The sequence below is a fragment of the Panthera pardus genome, unplaced genomic scaffold (assembly GCF_024362965.1).
Source record: "Panthera pardus isolate Hobbes unplaced genomic scaffold, ASM2436296v1 HiC_scaffold_2, whole genome shotgun sequence".
In the NCBI taxonomy this organism is placed as follows: Eukaryota; Metazoa; Chordata; class Mammalia; order Carnivora; family Felidae; genus Panthera; species Panthera pardus.
In genome coordinates this window covers 2682816-2701241 of record NW_026526765.1, presented here as the reverse complement: position 1 = coordinate 2701241, position 18426 = coordinate 2682816, and the positions used below count along the sequence as shown (strand labels likewise).

Sequence of the window (18426 nt, the reverse complement as noted above, 5' to 3'; positions counted from 1 at the left end):
TCTGTATGATCTTAATTTCAATGTTCATTTGAATACTAGATTTAAATTTTCTCAAAAAATGTTTTTCAATACCGGTATCAGTGGGAACCATTTTCTTATAGGGAGGTCCATCTAATTGGGTCAAACTCCTATTTCTCTGCCTAATGGGAAATGTGTTTTCTGCCTGAGATTTGTGCAGAGCTCTTCTGGATTATGACCCTGATGAATCGTCCTCTCGACTCCTGCCTGGATGCATTCATGTCTGGCCCACGCTGCCCGCCAGCCCGCTGAGCTGGGTTTCCTCAGGAACACTGAGCCCACAGGTGTTTGTGTGCTTGGAGCCTTTGCCTGGGCCAGAAGATGGTGGGGCCACAGGAGCATTGGCCACCCGCCCTGGGTTGTCGGCTCTCTGTACAGCCCCGTCTCCAGGACTAATGCTGAGCCCCCAGAACTGCCCATCTTCCTTTCTTCTTTTCCCTTTCCTACTCCAAATTTCTACTTATTCCCTACATGTGGAGACTTGTTAGCTCTTTTGTCTCCTTTTTCCTACCCAGAGAGCCCAGTAAGACATGTTACCAAAAAATGGCCATGGCCTTAGAAGGAAAATCACATCACTCCCTTAGGAGCAGGGAGAGCTACCACCAGTTGTAATTCTAGACAGCATTTAAGAGACTAATATTTTAAAATAAACAATTCAACAATTTATACTTTAAACTGTGAATAGAAAGGATGAATTTCAGGGGGCACCTGGGTGGCTCAGTCAGTTAAGCATCTGACTTCAGCTCAGGTCATGATCTCACGGTCCGTAGGTTCAAGCCCCGAGTTGGGCTCTGTGCTGACAGCTCGGAGCCTGGAGCCTGCTTTGGATTCTGTGCCTCCCTCTTTCTCTGCACCTCCCCCACTCGCACTCTGTCTCTCAAAAATAAATAAAAATGTTAAAATTTATTTTAAAAAAGGATGAAGTTTGGAAATCAAAATCTATATTTCTTTTCCATGCTTTGCCCATAAGGCCATAATTCCACTGTAAATATTCTGACTCCATTTGTCCTTTTTCTGTCAAGATACCTGCTTCTCTCACTCAGACCCTGTACTTTCTCTTGGAACTGATTTAAAATTTGTTTGATGTTTATTTATTAAGAGAAAGAGACAGAGCATGAGTGGGAAAGGGGCAAAGAGAGGGAGACACAGAATCCAAAGCAGGCTCCAGAGTCTGAGATGTCAGCACAGAGCCCAATGCTGGGCTCGAACTCACGAGTGGTGAGATCGTGACCTGACCTGAAGTCGGACGCTTCACTGAGTGAGCTACCCAGTTACCCCAGTCGTGGAACTGATTTTGAAGGCCAGCCTACATAGGTTGTTCTCCATTTTCCTCTTGAGTCTACCAGGTACAAATAGAAGGGTGGTGACTTGTAACCTTGTCGTCTAACAGGACCTTTCCCCCCAGGATTTATGGGACTGTATCTGCCATGGGGTAACCTTTGTACCAGCTGTAGAGTGGATTCAGCAAAAGTGACATCATTATGAGTGTTGTAGACACTGTCTCCAGTTTACTCTGTCCCTCCAGGCTCCTCCTGCCTCACCGAGATGTGAGACTATCACACATCGTTCAGTTATCACACAATCTGAAGAAAATCTCACTGAAGTTAATTGGTCAAAAAGAAAATCAAAGAAGAAGCCAAAATTATGGAGCCTCAAGAGTAGATGATGTTGGCCAATAACTGTGTCAATTAGATGGCCTGATGCCAAAACTTCACTTTGTCATTGGAAGAAAGATAGGGATCCTTCCTGCAGATCATTGGCCCTTCCGTTCCATAGATTGACTTTATTGTTATGAATGACTTAATGATTGATTGGTGTGGTATCATTTTCCTTTTTGTAGACACTAGGTACTACCAACGTCCAAACCAAAGTATTAACTTATGTACAAGGTCATCATCCTATCTCATTTTTTAAATTTATTTATTTATTTTGGGGGGGAAGAGGCAGAGAGACAGGTAGAGAGAGAGAGATAGAGGGAGGGAGGGAGAATCCCAAGCAGGCTCCCCAATGCCAGCACAGAGCACGACACAGGGCTCGATCACACAAACCATGAGAACCTGAGCCAAAATTAGGAGTCAGATGCTTAATTGACTGAGCCACCCAGGTGCCCTTCAACTCTTTATTTTACGTGTACTTATTTTGTATATATTTTAAAGCACTCCCTGAGGAAATTACTATTGAGATTTAGTCTTGTTGTCAAGGTTATATGAGTGTATTTCCATAAACACTGTAACTGTAGGTAAGATGATTTTTCTAACAAATCTGCTATAGGTTAGCTGGTCTATAATACAGGTCAGAGCTTCAAACATTCCCAAAGGGATGCAAATATTTCTTTCAGTGTCTTTGAGGATTATACTAGATGCTTCATCTAAGGACACAAAAGGATCATTTAGCTGATTGTTCAAGAAAGACCTAGAGACAATGGAGTTCTCTGTATGAAATTAGGCTCTGGCTTGTTGTAACTGTTCCTTGTGAGGAAAGCCCTTTGAGAAACTTAATCAACGCTTTCAGGATTGCCATGCATAATTATTCAATTATGGCTTCGGGGCACCAAGAATGTACTAATAGGTTGAAATATTGTGACTTTCCAAACACAATCTTTTCTTTAAAATGGGCTAAAATTACCTTTAAGATTTAACAAATTAATAATAGTGTCTATGTCCACACTCTTAGAGAAAAATAATTCTGGCACTAAAGATTGCTAATCCATGAAATTCAGAACAAGAAAACCACTTATTGATAAAATTCAAATTAGTGGGGAAAATACAATAAAACAACACCGATCCCCAGCCACGTTTCCATTCTAACGTAAGCCTAAGAGCTGGCGTGGCCACCCAGTGATACAGCCCTGTGCTTCTATTGTCCATCTTTAGAGTAATTCAGGATCCGCTTCTAATCCAAAGCACTTCTTCTGCATAAATGATAAACTGACACAGAAATGTTTAGTGGTAAATGTATTGCCCGGTTCTTAGCAATAATTTGTTATGTTTTAAAAGTGCTTTTGCTTCCAAGGGTGGTGACAAGCTAAAAGGTTGTGTCCATTCATCAGAAGATGTTAACGCTAACGAACGGGAGTCTAAAAAGCACAGGTGTGGGAGGCAGAACAAAGGACGAGCAAGTTGAGCCACTGCCTGGGGAGTCGAAAGGTAGTGGAGTGTTCCTACAGCACCCACCTCCCCCAGAAGTTCCTCTAGAAGTTCTCTGGGAAAACTTAAGTGTTCAATTTCAAAATGGCAGAACAGAGAACACATTTTTAAAACATGAAATTGTTTAGCCAGTCCAATATGATTTCCAGGACAAAGAATTGTAGGTAGTTTTCTTACCCCCACTTTCTTGTTTGTTTCAGTGACACAATTTCAGTGATAGACTTTCTAAAAATACTTGAGAATGCATGGAGAAAGTAAAAGGACCAGATCGACAGAGACGCCAAGGACTGGCCCAGTTTCAAAAGAAGAAAAACAGCGCACACTAAGATTACATCATAGTGAGTCCAGTAGAAACGTGGCAAATTTTTGGATGGTGAGATACTAGATACTTTCCATTTCTTAACTTGTATGTTGTTCATATATATAGCCAATCAATTGGCTAATCGACACCAAATAGGTTAACACACACCTAATTTGAAGTTGCATTTTTAATGTGACAGATCACAGAAAATGTGGAAACACTGATTTCAAAATGTTACTGGAAAGTAAGCTTGGGATATACTTGTCCCAAGATGACATTCACTATAATAAAGTAGACTCTTGGGGAGCCTGGGAGGCTCAGTGTCCGACTCTTGATTTCCATTCAGGTCATGATCTCAGGGTTTGTGAGTCTGAGCCCCGCACTGGGCTCTACACTAACAGCGTGGAATCAGCTTGGGATTCTCTCTCTCCCTGTCTCTCTCTGTCCCTTGCCCGCTTGTGCTCTCTTTCAAATAAATAAATAAACATTTAAGAAAAAAAAAGAAAGAAAATAGACTCAAGTGGTGGTGGCTCATAGGTTTCTGAATGCCTCAAAGGGGACCATTTGGCATTGGTTACTTAGGGTTCCTTATTTGCAAACAACAGAGATGGATTGTCCAAAATAAATAAAGGGACTTTACAGTAAAACTGTTGGGGAAATGGCGCAGAGATTTCACAACTGTTCCACCAGAGTGCAGTGCAGAAAACACAGCCACAGCCACGTGGCAGAAAATGGCTGGGCTGCTTGTACCCGTGTGACGAATAACCCCCAATTCACTCCTCAGTTCTTGAATCTCTGACTCATGGTGCAAAATCCCAGGAGGTAATCCCATTGGCTGAGCTCAAATCATGTGACTATCACCATGCTCTTAGAGACTGTCACCAAAACAGGAGAAAACACAACTGTCCCCTTTGCATTCACTACCTTCCCACAAAGACTGCTCAAAGTGGAAGGCAGACCGTTATCCCAACAATGTACTATTTTGATTCTCAGAAGTGGGGTGGGTGTTTGCAGCACAGCTAACAAGCTTTCACTACAAATGGCCTATCAAAGAGCTTTTTAAAGAAGACTTAGCCAATGAACAACTGATGCGGAATTTAACTGGAATGTTTTCCCTACTGCAAACACAGTCCTTGTCCCATTGTAATCATGTAACAGCATTATTTGAGCAAGGTGATAGATGGCCTGTGACCCAACTGTTGTGTTCTAAGGAGATGGGCTATAGGCAGCTGACTCAGAAAGTGGATTTCAGTCACAGCAAGAAAAGGCACAAATGTCATGCATGACGCAAGACCTAAGGGAAGAAAAGCAAGAGATAAGAGGGAAGCAGAACATGGAGAATGGGAAAATAGAACCTGGTCTCTGTCACAGAGAAACATTGTCACTAGTTGAAATAATGCCTGATATTAAATGTGGGGCAATTTGGAACATTTCTGTACCTCGTTTGCTAATGAGTGATGTCGTGCGGAACACCTTCCTGCAGATACATGAGGAAGACCCATGGGCATGGGCAAGGGAGCTGCTAAGAGGGCCATCCAGCCCTCCTAAAAGCCAGGCTTTTACTGTGGAAGATATCTTTCTAAGATGAAAGGAAGCAATTATTCTGCACTACGTTGACACTGCAATATTCTGGGTGCCACATTTTTGGAGATGTTTCAAAGGAGATCATCACAGACATAAACAACTCACAGAAACTACGACAAGATAGAAACCACTAGACAGTTGAGCAAACTGCAACCATCCTGACTGAAGAAGAGAAGACAACGTTACTTAAGTTTCCCCCCCTCAAAGCCCGAAGCATCATTCAGTACCCATGATCATCTCTCCATTTATGTAAATGGCTATCTTTGTCATAAATCAACTGTCAGCACAGGTGTGCATCTTTCTCTACGGCCCCTACTCTGATCCATTACTCTTCTTTGTCTTGGCTCCTGTCTTTACCATCCAAACTATTATACCCTTGAATAATATCCAATGTCAAGAATAATATCCTGATATCCAGCAGACCATGTTGTCTAAATTTCAAAAGTATCTTGACTATTCTGGGTTCTTTACACTTTCATGTGAGTTTTAGAATCAGCTTATTAAATACCCCCCAAATAACACACACACACACACACACACACACACACACACACACACACAGGCATACAGACTGTTTATATGTGTGCTAGACCACTTACCTGTCTCATTTCATCACTCATAGGCTATGCTTTTGGTTTTATCTCAGTTTTGTAATTTGTGTATTTAATGTTAATAGATTTGAATTCATAAATTCTATTTTTCTCTCTGCCCAGTCTACCACTAAACCTATCCACTGACTTACTTTAAATTTTAGATATCATATTTGATAGTTCTAAAATGTCAATCTGGGGGCACCTGGGTGGCTCAGTCATTTAAGCATCTGACTGTTGATTTCACCTCAGGTCATGATCTCACAGTTCCTGAGTTCGAGCCCTACATCAGGCTCTGCACTGGCAGCATGGAGACTGCTTTGGGCTTCTCTCTCTCTCTCTCTCTCTCTCTCTCTCTCTCTGTCCCTCCCCTGCTCATGCTCACTCTGTGGTGTTGTTTTTAATGGTAACCTAACCCCTACAAATCATGGTCACCTTAGCATGCCTTTCTGCATTCTTATTCACACCGTCCTGTGAGACAGCCACACTCTGCTTGGGCTCTGTCTGCTGGCACCGAGAGTTTAGAAGACACCCTCGGGGAGAAAACTTCTCTCAAATACTGTAGCCCTGCATGGGTTATCATCCGATGTCTGCTGACTCTGCCTTATAGTTTCTGTGTTTTTATACCTATTGATTGCCACAGAGTAAGTCTAATACCAAATTCCCCGTCACGGCAGTAGCTTAAGTTCCACACACTTATTTGGATGTTACATACATCAGAGATACGCAGAAGACCAGGAAAGAGTGAATAACTGTAACACTAAAAGTGTTTTCTTTTCTTTTCTTTTCTTTTCTTTTGGGCAATGCCCAATACCAATATCCAAAATACCAAAACATACCAATATCAATACCCCCCCAAAAAAGGCAAATTACATAAACAGACAACTATTATCTCCTGAAAGAAAAGGTACTGACATTTTAAAGGACATTTCATTTCATTTTCATTTTCTCTTGTCAATCAGGGCTTACAGAGCTTATAACTCCTGTTGGTGATGAAGTTGGGAGAAAACTGGGGAACTCTCCTTTTCTGTGGTTCAATCAATGTCTGAATGAGGGCAACCTCTCTGGAGGGCCATCTGGCTACAGATATTTCATTTCTTTCAAGATATGAATACTGTTGTACAAATGATTTCGTTTGTAGGAGTTTTGCTGAGGAGCTAGTGAAGCATGTATTCTAAGCTGTAGGCAATAAAGCGTCCATCCCTTTATTGTATATTTTAAAGGAAGGAAATTCCTTATTAGAGTAGAGGGTATAAATGTGAAATTCAGAATGAATTTCATCATAGGAAAATTTCCATTTGTTAAGTGAAAACTGTAAAATCTCTTACTCTATGATCTCATTTTGAGGGAATAAATAAATATATATAGAAGGACTGTAGGTGATTTTACATTATTTTTGCAAGTACTCCCATTATTTTCATAATAAATATCTATTGTAGGTAGAAAAAAGATCATAACAATTTTATCTTACCAAAGAGAACATTTTCAAATGCCAAATTACAATATAAACAAAATTCTCTGAGTTTGGGCAGAGAACATTAAAAGTGTTTTTTGATTTTTTGTTTGTTAATAAGATATATGTTTAAAATTGTTTTCCATATATTATCCTACTGGTTAATTATCCTTCCTTTTTTTTGGTCTTTTTTTCTTTAACAAAGGAAATAGATGAGAATGTAGGAATAATGCAAACACTCCAAGACGTTGATTCATTTGGATAAAGTTTTGCTAAACTATTTTGATATTAGTGTTTTAGATTTGTAACACCATTATTCAAATAAGCTTGTATTAAACGTCCCAAATACACAATTTTTAGAAGTTTGAAGGCCGTTCAAGTGCTCTAAAGATTTCCTCTACTGAAGACAAGTAGCTTAAATCTTGCCTGCTTCCAATTCTGATGGTATTTTTCTAACCCTTGCCTTCACCGCTTGGGCATAAATTTAAACAGTAGCTTAAATGCAAGCCGCCAAGGGTTGGGATAAATACATCTTCAGCTGCATGAGAAATATGAAAACAGCATGTGAGAATAGACTACAGAAAGTAGTGTCTCTATAAAAAAAAATTGACAGAAATTGAGTTTGAGAAGCACACATGGAGATTTTTCTTCTAAGGCCATTTTGATTAATCTAATCCACCACGACAAATTCACACTTCAATATGAGAGGTGAGGGTGCCTGAAGATGCCCTTTACTATCATCCGAGGGGGAAAAAATACGTCTGAGTACGAGATGAAAACATGGCAAGCCTAAGTGCATGATAAGGATCTGAACTGTGGCTGGCGCGATAATGTGCAAGTGACAGCTCCCGGGAGAAGAGGCGGGCACCCCGTGTTCTCCATGCTCAAGGACCAGGACAGACGGAAACCAGCTTTCCACGTTAAATAAGTTCCTTCCAGTAGCAGTGAGGAAATGCAAGGTCCCGCACATTTCTCTTGTATGCCCAAATCAGCACCTGCAGAGACGTATTTATTCAAGGGAAATTGTGTTTTCTACGTAATTATGCCCTGGGGTTGTCTGACACTATTCCTGGAAGAATATTGTTGAGCTTCCAAGACCAGTTGTTGCAAAATGTGTACAAAAAATAAAACAAAAGAAGAGGTGATTAAAGCAGAGCGTGGAGTCACTCTAAATCAACTCACGAAGGTGTATTATCTTCCTCTTGTTCTCAGGTGATTAAGCTTGATTTTCTTCAGATGGCCTAAAGGATTTTTGTCTCGAAGTCCCCTCAGGTTTTATCTCTCCACACACTTACCCATCCGTCCTTCTAGACATCCCCCCACCATCGAATGCCCCCATTATCAGACACTGGGTGACATACTCAGTAAACTGACACTTTCAGGCTCCAGGAGGCACAGGACTTACACACGTAAGGCCACACATTGTTAGAGCATCGCACAGTGATAAGCATTTGGGAGGAAAGAACAGACATGATGAAAAGATCATACAAAGGACATGAGATACTTAGTGGGTTTCGGGGGGGACGGGCGGTGGTCAAACCAGCTCTGGGATGGAGGGGAGTAACATTTGCACTCAGACCTGGGGTGGTGGGACACAGAAGAAATAACACGGAGGATGCCATGAAGCGGACGGCCACTTACCATTTTTAAGGAACTGAATGAAGACAGCTCTGGGAAACTCAAGGAATAGTGGGAACTGAGATGGTGGAAAAGTAAGACACAGGGAGAAGAGTGATCCTGCTAGAGCCCTTGGGGTCTGCCCAGCCGTGGAGAGTTCTTCACTTTATTAAGAAATTTTTAATGTTTATTTTTGAGAGAGACAGAGAGACAGAGACAGAGACAGAGAGTGCGAGTGGGGGAGGGGCAGAGATAGAGGGAGACACAGAATCCGAAGCGAGCTCCAGGCTCCGAGCTGTCAGCACAGAGCCCGATGTGGGGCTCCAACTCACGAGCTGTGAGATCATGACTTGAGCCGCAGTCAGACACTCAACCAACTGAGCCACCCAGTGTCCCCAAGTTCTTCACTTTATTAAAAGTCAGGTGAGAAATGACTGAAGGGTGCGATGTCATGGAGCAAGGTCTTCTAATTTTTATATTTATAACATCTAAAAGTTCATTCTGGTTTCCCACATACGCACCAAACGCATCCTGCTCAAGGTCAAAGCTGGAAGATGAGCCAGTCTGGGATACGATGAGGAGGGAGAGTCAATACGGAGTGTGATGGCCCGGCAGACTCTTCCAGTGATGCACCGGTTGCCAGGACCACCACAGAGGGTCATTCAAAGATCCCGGCACCCACCTCTGCAGTTGGGTGCAGAGCCCTGCCATTCAGAAGGCTGGGCAAGGCTGGGGACAGGGCAAGAGGGGGTGACAACAGCCTCAAATACAGTTCTGAGCATGGGATGTTTGAAATGTTGGCAAAAAAACCCAAGTCCAAGAGAATATGCAAAACAGCTGATGATTGAATATGTAATTTCACAGCTCAGACGAAAGGCCCTAGCTCCGTGGTACATGTCGTGTGAGTTACATCATTTATTAAACATGCCCCCATCTCCTAATTCCTAATAATGAATCATGCCACTAGTTCACCTCATTAGCCAAAGGTAAGGAAAACACAATTTGGGTAAGGAATTTTACTGTTTGCTGAAAAAACCAATTAGAGAAAATCTCCCTTAACTTTAAACGAGGATCGTTGACCAACATACAAGGAGAGGTTGGTAAGCCGTGTGGCCTCCTCCCCGGACATGCACACCATCTGGATTCCAAATATGCATGGCTTTGTCTTGTTCTGCTCAGGCTGCTGCAACAAGTCATTATAGATTTTATTTGCTGCTTGTTTCTCAGAGTCCTGCATTCTGAAAGTCCAAGGTCAAAGTGCAGGCAGGGTCAGTGTCTGAGGAGGGTCTCCCGTTTCATAGATGGCCACCATCTCCCTGCGTGCTTAACGGGCAGAGAGTAGACCAAGGAAGCAAGCACCCTGTCTCTTCCTATAAGAGCAGGCATCCCACCCAGAGGACTCCACCCTACGGCCTAGTCACCTCCCGCCCCCGTGTACCACCACACTGGGAATTAGGGTTTCGGCATATGAATGGAGGGGGACCAGCACCAACACTCAATCCGCAACATTCTTCACAGCAGCTATCTGGCTTCTACTCTCATATGATTATCTGTATCCATAGAGATGTGGCTTCATTATCTTTCATGTGGTTAGCTTTACACAACTGATAAATAGGAAAAATGGACACTTCCATTTTTATGTGGACTTGGCCATTTGAGAAGAGATAGTGAGTCAGCTATTTGTCTACACCGCCCGCCTGGCACATGGCTCAGACGTCTGAGTTACACTCTGAAACACTGCACACCTTTTTCTATAGGAGATTTTTTTCTTTTGTTACTGAAATATTTTTTTTTTCACGACGGACAACTTTTCACTAAATAAAAATAGGAAAGTGGATGAACACTGTTAATCACCTACTATATGCCAGGCACTGTGTGGGTTCTTTATGGAATTAGTCATTCCTATACAGGGAGCTGTCACAGGGATGTGACCGGCTGGTGAGCAAAGGAGCAGGAGTCTGCCCTGAGGGGCTCTCATCTCAGTGAAGCACTCGTCCAGTGTGATGAGAGCCTGGGAGCTTCTTTGCACCTCCTACTACCAAAAACAAAGCAAGACGGGGCTAGAATTTGATGGGGTGGTCAGGGAAACCCTCTCTGAGGAAGACTTGTGTAGACAGAAGAACAAGCCAGCACCCAGGAACTTGTTTCCCGGTGAAGCAAAGGGTGGGACGGGCTTGGAGAGTTTTTGCGGAGCATGGCTACCTGAAGAGTATTCTAGAAAGATAGAGGTGATTACAGACGAGTAATGCCTTTATCAGGCAGGCCTAGGTGAGAGACAGACTCAGATTACTGGAGGCGGGGAAATAAAAGAAAGGAAGGCGGTGTATCACCTACGTGGATGTGGAGGTCAACAAGAGAGAGGTCGTTGCTGGTTACAGGGCAGTCCAAGGAGAAAGTGGGGGGTCTTGACACGGTTGAAGAGCATGCACGGACGTGCCATTACAAGACTATGGGAAGAAGAAGTAGCAGATCTTTCAATTTCCGCATGTCTGTTTCATCTGCCTGAGTCAATATCTTGCATGGCGATGCCATCGGTGGCTTGAACAATCTGCCCTCGGGGGTCCCCAGAGCCAGAAGATGCCACGTCACTCTGGAAGCAGAGCTCCCAGAGACTGTGCTACGTCTTCCTCATATTCCCAACAATTTCAATAGTCTATATTTTTTCAGGCCTTGAGTGTCTGTCCTAATCATAACCTTTTATCTTAAGACAGTAAACCTAAATTTCCTCACTAAACAAAATGTCACCAGAATTCCTCCCCCTCCCCCTCCTTGGATGCCCTATTCAGAAAAACAAAAAGAAATTCATGACACAGTTAGCGAAATCTGTTTTTGACTAATTATTCTCTCTTCCATATGGTAAAAAGGTTTATATAGCTCTATATATTTAAAGTTATATACTTTAAATAATTTATTACATATATATATATATATATATACACATATTTCTACTGGGAAATGTTGTCATAATGGCATTTGGTCTCCAAGGTCTAATTACACATATTCTCTTTCAGCCATGCTATATATTTTACTCATTAACTTTGTAAAAAAATCAACCGAAGAAACGCTTCCGTGGCAACCTCAAGGCAATCTGATGTTTTCATGCCCACACAAGTTAAAATACATAATTAGAAATAACATCTTTCTCTTTTACAGAAATCCCCTGCAATCACTTCTAAACCATTTGTACTCACCCAGCATATTCGGGGCTATTTAGAAGCCAAATAAAATAATCACTCATTTACCTGTTTCTCAAACAATGTGTAATTTAGAACACCAATCACATCGATTTTCCGCTCTAAATACAAGGAGAAAGTTTGTTCTTCCTTCAAACATAATTGTGTGTGTGCAGTGAACTCTAAGCCATGGCGTGGGGAGAGGAAGGGGTATTTTACTGCTACTGAATAGGGGGAGATTTCTTCATTTTGGACATTTATTGCTAGCTTGAAGATGCTCAGATTGTGTCTTGAAATATTTTGCAAAACCTCCAGAAGCATGAATTTGCTCAGGTGCAGAACTGAAAAGCCTGTTTCACAAGCACAATCCTAGGTGTGTGACTGACTCGGTGATTATCAAACACCTGAGGCAGTTTCTATTTGCTCAATTTCAAACATGTAAATCAATGAATGTGAAGTTACATTACGTGAAAAATTTGTATTTGAAGGAATCCATCCACACAGTAACAGTGACCATTAAAAAAAAAATCTTTGGGGCGCCTGGCTGGCTCAGTGGGTTAAGCATCTGACTTCGGCTCAGGTCATGATCTCGCCCTTCGTGGGTTTGAGACCTGCGTCGGGGTCTGTGCTGATGGCTCAGAGCCTGGAGCCTGCTTCAGATTCTATGTCTCCCTCTGTCTGCCCCTCTCCCACTCATGCTCTGTCTTTCTCTCTTTCAAAAATAAATATTAAAAAAATTAAAACACCTGGAAATGTTATTAAAGCTCATACTTATTAACTGAAAGAATGTTAAACAACGCATATACATCATTCTGTCTGTTTTATGATCAGCCCCTGTCTGTTGTTCATCTTTAGAACAGTAATATAGTTGTTAAAATATGATGTGTAAGGTCTTCACTGAGCCTCCCAGCATTGCGAACACAGATTCTCAGTGTGTTACTAACAGTAGATTTGGCAACTTCTTGGTTCTGAAAATAACACCCTGGCCTTCCACTCAAAAGTAAATACATACGTACATAAGACTTATATTTGTCTCCAACAAGGTGATAATGTTATTCTTTTGCCAATTTGCAAACCAAAATAGCACAATGAAAAACACGTCTAATCTCTCGCTTCATGTTTCCCATTTTTAAACCTCAGATTTGGGGGAGGAAATGCTCACACAAATTTATCAGCCTCCTGTGCGCCCCTCTGACTCTCTTGCAGCAACATGATGCTCAGGATCTGCTCAGAAGGCAGAGTCGGTCTGAGCCCCACCCTCACGGGACCACGCTCTCCTGCCGGTGGCTGTGGAGCTCAGCAGAGGCCCCCACTTCCCATCCTGTCACTTGAAGAACATAAGTGATGCACGTGCCCTGCTGCGTCCCGCCCTGTCTATTCTCCTCTGGAATCTGAAGCCCCTTTGATGCTCTGCACAAGGTTTGCTGACTCTCATTTTGCCCCTGCGCAGTGTGATGAATCCAGGCGTCTCTTGTATGGAAAAGCATGGCCATGACAATGCCACCACCGTCTCGACAGTCAGTGTACAGCAATTTCACATGCAGTCTCTCCGTCAGTTCCTCGGGGAACCCTGCAAGATTCTGGTCTTGCTGCTGACCTATAAAGGAGGAAACTGGAGGCTCAGAGAGGGAGAGTGCCTTGTCTGAGGTCACACAGGTGGTCAAGTCCCCCCCCGGGCTTTGAGCCTGACTCTAACAGCAATGCACCTTTTGTTTACTTCCCCTCCCGATGTACTAAATCTCCCAATACTGCCCCCAGTTTGCCGGGGCGGGATGCGGCAAAATAAGGCTGTGCTTGTGGAACCCTGAACGTTTTCCACCACAAGTGACTGTGTTCAGCAGCACCGGCTCAAATGAACCAAACTGGGAAATACATGCAGATTATCAGCTCGCCGACAGGAGGGGAGCAGAACCGAGACTCCCCCTTAAAACCTGAGTGTGGTGAGTGGGGCGATGTCTTCCCAGTCCCTTGGAGCAAACGCTTCCTTTTACAGGGGAATTAGGTCCCAGGAAGTGAAAATGGCTTTCAGTCTCCCTGGAAAAGTGAGGGGAGGAGAAGAGTCAGCGTCAGACCACCTGAGGGCCCCTGAACTTTGCCAACATCTCACCAGATTCCTCAGGGTTCTGTGCCCGGGTCCCTTCGCCTGAGAACTTGACCAGGTGAAGACGTGTCTAACTGAGCACAGACCAGCCTGCGGGCTGGGTGAGGCCAACAGCTTTCCTGAAGGGGCACTTGGCCACATGGGTTCGTCCTACAAGGGGGGTACGGCCAAGCCTGAGGGGCTCAGGTGGGCCCCTCCTTGTTCTAGGTTCTGGAATGTTCTCAGATATCCGTGGGTCGCCCAGTAAACGTGAGAGTGGTCAGCTCAGCAGCCCATCTCAGTCCAAACCACCCTCATCCGAGGAAAACGCAAACTGTTAGCTTCAGCTTCAGAAAGTACGCTAACCCCTCGCCGGGCCAGTGACAGAGGGAGACTGAGTACCAGCCCCATCCAGGGAACTGCCTGTTGGACACCAGGTAAGTTTTTTGTGATCGTAACAAAACGCGACTGGCCCGGAAGGCCGCGAAATTGTCCCTCTCCCCTCCCTCTGCTCTAAAGTACTACGATATGCACAATGTGACCAAAGCCCTGAAAGTTCTTCCCACTGAAGCTGTCTGAACAGGGCCCGTAGTGCATGGAACCTTCCACCACCAAGGTGGCCATCAGTCTTGGCTCCAGAAACGAAGCTCGTCAACTCTCGTTGAATGCACTGGGCCTCTCCGAGCTGTTCTTGGCAGATCCCAAAGAGGGCGTGTGCCGTCTGGCTCCTGGAACAGGAAGTTGTCTTTACCATGAGAAATTTTGTTTTTCTCGGTGTAAAGGGACGTACCGTAGGGCTCCACTGTCCCCCCACGACACTGGGGAGTCACGGTCAAGTGCAGACTCCAAACTGCAGTGGGCACGTGAGTCAGCAAGCAGCTGTGCCCCAGTGACGGCCCCCAGCTCCCCAAGACTCGGTGCCCACTGAGCTCACCCACGGGGGCGTTTGTTTCCTGCTTTCCAGCAACTCACCTTTGGGGACAGCGCCCCTCCCCCAGAGGCACAACCTACCTGAGCTGCCTGGTCAGGGGTGCATCAACTTCCTGGGTCAGGGTCAGGCCCCCCCGCTCTCCCTCAGCGTCAGTTGCTCCACACGGCATGCCTGAGCTAACCTCCAACCCCCCGCGTCTCTTCCCACCTCCCTGAACCAACTGTCACTGCCGGAAATCCTGCGCAGGCAGCCCCGCTTCTAAGGCCTCCATAGGACAGAACTTCTGCACGCCCTAGCTCCTGCCCCCCGGGGCCTCCAAACGCCCCCATTCTGGGCACCCGGGCACATCCTGGGCCCCTCAGAATGTCAGGTTCCACACCCAAGGCCAACATCCGAATTTGCTGTCAACCTCTGTCCCCCCCAAACCCCAGACTGTGCTTCACAGATTCCTCGACCTTCTCCGAAAATGGCATTCTTGTACATGCTCGTGCCTCTCCTACGTTCCCTTCTTCCTCCTCCCCTGGCCAGCGCCTCGCCCTGCATGGCTTCCTTGTTCCTTGACGGATGATGGCAGACATGCCTTGGTTCTTCAAATGCAATTATCCTCCCCACCACACCAGGATTATGCAGTCAAAACCAGTCTGTGCTCGAGTACTTAGCGGAGGACTTAGCACAGAGCAATGGATCGATTGATAAGAACTTGTCACCCTCATTCCCACCACTGATGTCATGGCAATCACTGCTTTTCTGCTATCGTCTCACGTTACCTTCCTTTGCTTTGTTTGTTAGTGTGTAACCGAAAAAAAAAATTACTTCTCTCTATTACCATAATTCGATAATAAAAATAGGAGGTCTAGTGCCACATTCACGGTGTGGTTAAGAAAGAACCAACGCGGAGCACGTAAATTTAATAAAACCTATTTGTGACCTAATCATCTTGGAGATGTGTTAATTTCAATTTCATATATTTCATGCCATTTAGGGAGAAGGAGTAAAATCAAGCGTTATTAACTCCAGCTGGGAATGAAGAGAGTTGAATAGATAAAATTTCATTGCTTATGATTCAATTTTATTTTTATGCTAAAGTCAGCTAGATGGAGAAGAGTATACGCCCGTAGCCTCAGGAATAATGTCCCTACAATCAAATCAGCCTCGAAAAAGCTAATGGTGATGGGGAGTTTTAAAGTAACATTGAAAACCCAAGTGACTGAAGTTGAATTTAGCATCACTGGAAAAGCATATAGAAGAAAGCAAGGTCACTAATTGTCAATATTCTCATCCATCCCTATATGCTGGGCATCTGTACATAAACTCATTAAGGAATTTTACGTCCTGGATCAAAATCGCGTGTTTCTTAAAACTGTCTACACGAGAGAACGCAGATCAGAAAGGAGCAGGTGACCCCAGCCTTGCCTTGCTTCTCCTTCAATTGACCTCTGAGTCAGTAACCCAGGGGGACCCAGAGCCCACGCAGAGAATTATCTTTAGTTGCTGGTAAATTAGATCACCCGGCTTCCCTGTCAGCGGCAGGAGTTCTCATCGGATTCCGCTTCTGGATGCTGTCACTGACATAAAGTCGTCTTGGTGGGTTTGGGCTCTAAATAAATACAATTAGAAGTGGTGACTCCATTTTAAAAGAATAAATACCCAGAGTAGCATTTGAGAGCAGGTAAAAGGCGGAAAATGGTCTCCGGAGGGAGGAAGGGAAGTTGGGAGGGGGGATACACCGGGCTCCCTGGGTTGACTGCAGTGTATAATCAATATTAACCACATCATACACAGGGAGGCGCCGTCTGCAGAAAAAAAGAGTTCGAACTGTACTTCCTTTATCCCATGAAGGTCATAATAAGGCAGGCGAGGTGACGAGAAAAATTGATGGAAGGTAGTGGGTTCGGCAATGGAGAAAAATACCTCTGTTCTGATGAGGAATTCTCACCAGCAATCTTGCAGAAGGACTGACCTCTGCTGTGAATTTGCTTGGGAACTACACTGAGAAGTTTAAATGAGATTTTTAGTGATTTCTGGCCTCGCCAAGAGCTGGAAAATGACACTTATTCAATTTAAGAGACTTTCTGCCCGAAACAGGTAGAAGGAGCCCCTGGTTGGATGGCCTGATGGACTAACGCGGCCTTCTGTCTCCTCCTCGGTCCAGAAAACACCAGTTCTGAACACCACTAACCATGTGGACGTACGTATCCCCTGTGTCAAGGAACAGAGGGCTTGTGGAATTGACCATGATTTCCAAGGAGCTGAAGAAGATATGGAGTTCACCTTCCCCCCTGGGGTGGGTTTACGGAGACAGATGTAAACAACTTCACCAAATAAAATTCTCACAGAAACTAAAAGTGTCCCAGGGACTCCCTGAGTTTTCTTTTTCTTTCTCGTGGTGGCTGGCAGATTTCCCCTGAATGCACTTTGAACCTCATGGTGGATCCGACACGCTGAGTCCTGGGCCTCCATGCGTGACCGAAGGCAGGCAGGGTGTGGACAGCTGGGAGCAGTGGGTAGAAGGTGCCCAGGCCCTACAGGTGAGATACCAGCCCACTCCGAGACTCGGCCCAAAATATATACCTGGATGCAATGACACCTTCCACCACAGTCACCTGGGAAGACCGGGATTATTAGCTTTGTCTCAGAAATCCCATGCCTGTAGAGGACTCTATTTTTACTTAAATCGATACCAAGGAGGAAAAGCAAAACTTTTAAAGGGCCAGTTGTTAGAGAGAAATTAGTATCCGTTTCCTCAGCCGTGACTTTTATGAACGTGAAGTTGGTAAAGCTACCGCATTTGTGGATATAGATGTCAGTGTAGGTGTGTTGTAAATGTAGGTGTGGGTGCCCGTGCAAATGCGGGTGCGCATAAAGTTATACATGATATATGTGATATTGATATACAGATACTGCTGTGGATATAAACACTGAGACAGATACTGATATGACTTAGTTACTGATATGTATGTGTTGATACAGATAGATACAGACAGCTATAGATATGGATAGAGATATGATATCGATATTGACATTGATATAGGTAGATATAAATGCTGATATAAATAGGTCCAGGCATAGATATATGGATGGAAATAGATTCATATATATATATATCAATCTAGCCACAGAGACTGATATGAATACAGATACAGATGCAGCTAGTGACTCAGTTTGGTGAAACCTTCATGACTTTCTTTCTATTCAGGGTACAACACTGCGACCCTGAGCAGTTGAAGAAGAATGTGGTTCAGGCCTTACTCTCACGTTGCTTACAATCTAGTGGAGGGAATGTGGGAGGGAAAAAAACCAGTTTAGTCATAAAATAATCATACGATTACTGGAACATTTTCTACTTTGATGGCAAAATCTGTGCCCTAGAGAAACCCATTACTGAACAATTCGAGAGAAGCCACTGCTGTCTGTCCTTCCACGGGGGTCTGTCTGCAGGGGCAGCCTCCTCGGCTCCCACTGGGGCATTGGCACCTCCCTTTCACAACAGACCCTTCGCCTCCTGATGCCACGGGATTGACCGACGGGGACTC

The 18426-nt window shown here is 44.2% G+C and overlaps 2 long non-coding RNA genes across 2 annotated transcripts; one reads left to right on the top strand and one right to left on the bottom strand.

Moving 5' to 3' along the window:
• Window positions 1-9710: 9710 nt before the first annotated feature.
• LOC109267702 (uncharacterized) lies at window positions 9711-14134 on the bottom strand. The gene is made up of 3 exons (XR_002080225.2): window positions 13990-14134; window positions 10564-10741; window positions 9711-9947 (listed from the first exon to the last, which is right to left on the bottom strand). It is a non-coding gene; the product is annotated as an uncharacterized LOC109267702 (long non-coding RNA).
• Window positions 14135-14226: 92 nt separating this feature from the next.
• Window positions 14227-17243, top strand: LOC109267703 (uncharacterized). Its single transcript, XR_002080226.2, has 2 exons — window positions 14227-14399; window positions 16979-17243. It is a non-coding gene; the product is annotated as an uncharacterized LOC109267703 (long non-coding RNA).
• The last annotated feature ends 1183 nt before the right edge of the window (window positions 17244-18426 follow it).